This window comes from Octopus sinensis, linkage group LG3 (assembly GCF_006345805.1).
Source record: "Octopus sinensis linkage group LG3, ASM634580v1, whole genome shotgun sequence".
In the NCBI taxonomy this organism is placed as follows: Eukaryota; Metazoa; Mollusca; class Cephalopoda; order Octopoda; family Octopodidae; genus Octopus; species Octopus sinensis.
Genome location: NC_042999.1, coordinates 52,794,892 through 52,800,891, shown reverse-complemented (window position 1 = coordinate 52,800,891; position 6,000 = coordinate 52,794,892).

Below are 6,000 nucleotides of genomic sequence, written 5' to 3'. Positions count from 1 at the left end.
TGATGATGTTAGTGTGACCAGAGCTAAAGTGCCAACATTTTCAAAGAATCGGCACCATTCAATCTTTCTCTTCCGCTCTCTCTCTCTATCTTTGTCTTTCTATTTATCAGAATGATCAGCGTTCCAGACAATGACAAACACCATATTATATATATTTATTCATTTATTTATTTATGGATGGCTTGTTCTACACAATTACACACAGTCAATCCCTCTTTCCCTCCCACCCTCTCTCTCTCTCTCTGTCTTTCTCTCTCTAATAACTGCCGCAAGTAATAAAAAAAGATTCTGGTGTTAATACGTCCAATTGGGGGTCAGTACGTCTAAATTCTTCAAAGCGGTGCCCAAGCATGGCCACAATCTAATGACTGGAACAAGTAAAAGGTGAAAAGAAAGAAAAGATAAACGAAAATTGGAAGAGTGGGTGTTTTGTCCACTTTCACCAACAGAGCAGATCTATAAAGAAATGGCACCGCTATTTATCTGTCTGTCTCTCTTTCTCCCACTCTAAAAGAACACACGCACACCTACAGCACCACCCCAACACACACGCACACACACACACTCACTCACTCACTCACACACACACACACACACATACACATACGCACACACACACACGTACGTATATTCATTCATGTTTCAGTTATACCTACTTTTATAACTTCTCCGTTCAGATATAAATATACAAATTTCTTTCACATAAGCAATGTGACAGTGAAGCCATAGGCGCACAGACAAATTCACAGCGAAACGAAAATCATCGACACACACATACACACACACAAAAAAGAAAAACACAAAGCCTTGCCCTGCATTCCTGTGATGTAGCGTCGGAATTTCAGCAAAACCACTGACACCATCCAGCATCTGTAAATTCATTTAACTATTACTTACTGACATTCTCACATCATTTTCACTTTCATTTCATTACAACTTACTGATATTCCTTATCAAAAACCTTTCTCCTTCCCTTAAGCTATTCTTCCACATGATATACCTAGTTTCTTTGCATTACTGTAACATAGTGTCCGAATTTCATTTCACTATTACTTATCGATATTTATTATTTAAAAAGTGTCTCATAAATAAAGAGCGTCTCAAAACGAACACCAAACAAATGCACGATGTGCATCAGAAAACGAAGATGAGACACGCGCATGGCCTGCAGATCAGAGACAGAGAAAGAAAGCTCAACGTGCATCTGAAACCGAACATCAACGAAATTCACGACTTGCAGAGAGCAAACAAAGAATGGCAGCCCGACGTGCAGCAGAAAACGAAGACGAAAGACATGCATGACGTGCAGCTGATCGTCTTCGAAAAGCATCACATTGTATGCAAGAAACAACACAAGAAACTGCAAACAGACAACCAACAGATAGCCAACAAAGAATGATATTGATATTTCTTCTACCTCAATTATTACATAGTTTTCTCTTCTAAAAATGCACACATACAGGAGGAATAAATTATACGTATAATAATACGTAAACTGTGGCCCTCGATAAACAGTAAACATAATTACCCGATCCACGACTAATTTTATTGCTAGTATATATAATATATATAAATCAAATAATTAACAAGGATGTCCAGGTATCAGTGCACTACGGCCGTTTCAAGCGACTCCATTTAATCGATCAATGCAAACATTACTTCAATTTGAAATAAATCGCTATCCTTAGATGCGTTCGACCATATAGATATTCAACAAACAGGATGCTCCCTTATAATTTTGTTAGCAAGTTTTTTATCAGTACAAGAGACTAAAATGCATTGCCTCTATTTTCTATGATTGTAGCTGAATGAATCTAGGGGAAAAATACCTAAAGCTCACAATAATTTAGAGTGGCAAAAGAAAATAATGGTGGGGTGATCAAGGGAGATGGATGGTAATATAGCTACATTTATCTTTATCTTTATCGCATTCAAATGACCCAATGTAGCAAGTAGTCTACATCACCTTAGAGCCAAAACCATTGGGAATTGTCAGTTCTTGTTGGTGGTGATAAATTAATGTCAGATACTCTCCCTTGCCCTTTTTTTCTCTATGACCATAAAATCTGTCATACCTACATAAAAGAATATGTCTCAAAAGATTCTAGCAAGACAATGATATATTGGGACGAGTTAATAACTAGAAAGAGGAAGGGCAGGGGTAACTTAACGTATTATGATTATTGTCCAAACCCAGGTCATGCACTGATTTTGATTCCGGGATTGCTTGCTCCTGTCGAGAATGTATTGTATTACACTTGGAAAATTCTTCTAAACATAGATCTATGGATTCCAGGTTTATATAGCCTTGCAGTATAAATTAACTCCCATTTAATTGTATAGTGAACTGGCCCACAAATACTCCGAAGTTAGGCAAGTGCTCTACATCAGATAGGGCAGTAGCAGAACTGCTCTGTAATCTGATGGATGAGTATTTCCTGACTCAGCTAGTGCTTGAACCAACGAGACAGAATAAAACGATCTGGGATCTGGTATTGACCAATCACTCTAGCTACGTTCACAGCATTTCAGTCGAAAAAGTCTCCTCTCAGACCACGACATGGTACTCTGCAATCTTAATTCCCGACATATAAAAACCAAACCAGCCAATCCCACTCCATGGCACCCATTTGACAACATAAACTTCCACAAAGCGGACTGGGGAACAATCAGAAAGGATCTGTCTTCCATCGACTGGTCTTTTACTCTCAATTCCCCTCATATTGAGACCGCGTGGCAGCACTTTGAAACCATTGTCACCTATACATGCTCTAAACATGCTCCCAAGAAATCTACTAACACAAACAGAAACCGGCTCCCTAAAAAGAAAAAAAACACTCATCAGGCGCATCAAAAGATTCAACAAAAAAATCAACCAATTAAAATATTCCCACACACAACATCCACATTCAACAACAATGAAAAGACTAGAGCTGAAAAAACTTCATCTGCAGACTAACATGAAAACCTCCATTGAAAATCAAAGAGTTGTGGAGGAACAATGGGTAATCAAAAACATCAAACAGAACCCAAAAGTGTTCTATTCTTATGCAAATAAGCATAGAACCACTGTCTCACCCATTGGGCCATTGATTGATGATAACGGCATTCCCCAACACGATGCTAAAGAAATGGCAGAAATACTGCAGAAACAATACTGCTCTGTCTTCAGTGTTCCCACTGATATTGATGTGATGGAAACGAACGAAGTTGACTCCCAACACAAAATCGCAGACATAACCTTCACTGCCACCGACATCGTAGCAGCAATAAATGAGGTCAAACATTACTCTGCTGTAGGCCCTGATAGATTTCCCGCTAGTCTCCTGAAGGAATGTAGATATCAACTTGCAGTCCCTCTGACCAACCTCTGGAGAAACTCGTTATATACCGAAACAGTTTCTATCCTAGTCGGTCATCCCGGTTTTCAAACAGGGAAACAGATCCCTCGCAGTCAACTATCGCCCAATCTCACTCACCTCCCATATCATTAAAGTGTTTGAAAGAGTGTTAAGATCAAGGATAGCTGACTTCCTGGAGACCCACAAACTCCTAAATTCAAATCAGCATGGCTTTCGCTGTGGCAGGGACTGTCTAACACAGCTCTTACACCACATTGAAGATGTACTCAAAGCCTTGGGAACAGGTTGGAACTCTGACGTCATATATCTTGACTTCAGTAAAGCGTTCGACAGGGTAGACCATAACATCCTACTCTTAAAATTGGCAAATGTTGGAATCCGTGAAAAAGTTCTACGCTGGATTCAGTATTTCCTGGCGAATAGAACACAACATGTTGTAGTTGATGGAGTCCACTCAAACCCAGCAAAAGTCACCAGCGGTGTTCCCCAGGGAACTGTTTTGGGTCCTCTACTCTTCATAATTTACGTAAACGACCTTTCCAGTGTCGTACATCACTGTAAAGTGAAAATATTCGCTGATGAGACTAAGCTCCAGCAAATCGTCAATGAAGAAGCAGACCGAACTCAACTCCAGTCTGATCTATATGCTGTGAGTCAATGGGCAGACAGAAATAAAATGCAACTGAATGAGGGAAAATTTGAGCTGATGCATTATGGAAGAAATTCCTCACTAAAACAACCATACTCTCTTCCTTCAGGGGAACCGCTCACAGCCTCTAACAATATCAGAGACCTGGGTGTAATTGTTGATGACGATCTCAGTTGGAGTGCACACATCAACAAGAAGGTCGATATAGCTCGTAGGATGAGTTCCTTAAGAACTTTCCGGTCCAGAGAACAAGGTGTCATCATACCACTTTTTTCCTCCTTTGTACGGCCACACCATGAATACTGCTGCCCACTGTGGTCTCCTCACACAAGACAAAACATCTCCAGAATTGAGTCACCCCAGAGGGCTCTCACTAAACAAATTGAAGGCATGGCTGCTCTCGATTATTGGGATCGCCTTAAAGCCTTGAAACTTTACTCCCTCCAGCGTCGCCGTGAGCGGTACATCATTTGTGCGATGTGGAAAATATACCGCCAACTTTGCCCAAACGACCTAAACATTAGCTTCAAGGTTCATCCAAGACTTGGACCACGGGCTATACGTCCCCTGCCAAATTCAAGATCACAACATACATGTACACTGCAACATAATTTCTTTTCCTCAACAGGCCCTGCCCTCTTTAACATTGTCCCGAGGGAGATCAAAGAGGAAAAGGATCCCATCAACTTCAAACAGAGTCTGGATAGATCCCTTCAAAGAATACCAGATAAGCCACCCATAATTGGATACAACTCACCCAACAAGAACTCACTACTTGAACAAAACTGGATACAACTCACCCAACAAGAACTCACTACTTGAACAAAACTGGATACAACTCACCCAACAAGAACTCACTACTTGAACAAAACTTGACTTAAACAGGATTCGAATAATCATATCAGGTGGTGCTATTAAGTTAGACATGACCTGGACCAATCTCTGGTCGAAACATATCTAAGTTTATCTAAGTCTAAGTTTATAGTCCTTTTTACTGTCTTTAAAAGACCAGATTAATTTGCTAAGATAGGTTGGAACATTTTCATTTTGTCTTTAAATGAACTCAAATGATTTGCCAGTGTCCTCTTGAAAATCTATGAAGTCCCACCGATGTAAAAGAATTATTTACCTTCAGATGTCACTATACATCTATATATTACATTTTTAGTTTTACATAACAGGATTCCCGTTTAGAACAATTGCAGATATGGCCTTTTATATTTCCCACAGATTTAGTTTCAGTTTGATCATTCATTGTAGAATTAAATCCATTTCCACCAAGTTCTTTATTACTATTTACTCCTTTGGATAACGTTATCTTTCTTCTATTTCTAGTTGAATGTTTATTCTATTTGAAGTTATTTATGTTAAATTGGGTTGTTTCCCTTACATCGACACTTTATTTCTTAGCATTCCCTACTATTTGAGTTCTTAATTCCGTTTGGCGTTATCATGCTTAGAATTTATTACGCCATTCTGATTGCAATCGCTTTTTAAAAATTTCGATATTATTTTAACATTATGTGCTGCTATAATTTGTGCAATATTACGGCTAAGGCAATAACCGATCTAATTTTATGTCGATTAAAAATTTTGTAATATCTGTGGTTTCTTGGAAAGTATTTTTGAATTGCTATATTAAACACTTAGGAAAAGTTACAATTGATCTATTTACCAAATAGAACGATTAACCATAAGGTATTCTTCGAGTTAAAATCATAATTGTGATGTCTTTACTTGTTTTTCGAAGGAGTAAGTATCATCTGATTTCGATCCATATTAATGTTAGCGCTTATTTTACTTTTCCTTCTATCTTTAAATCTTTTAGCCGATTTTATATTTAAAGAATTTCATATTTTACTAAAGTATACGACATCTTTATTTCCATTAGCAGTGTGTGATTTTTTTTAACCCGGTTATCAACACTAATACGAGTTTTCCTTTTGTTATAAATGTAATTATTCATTTGTTCATTTTCACTGTTAGAAT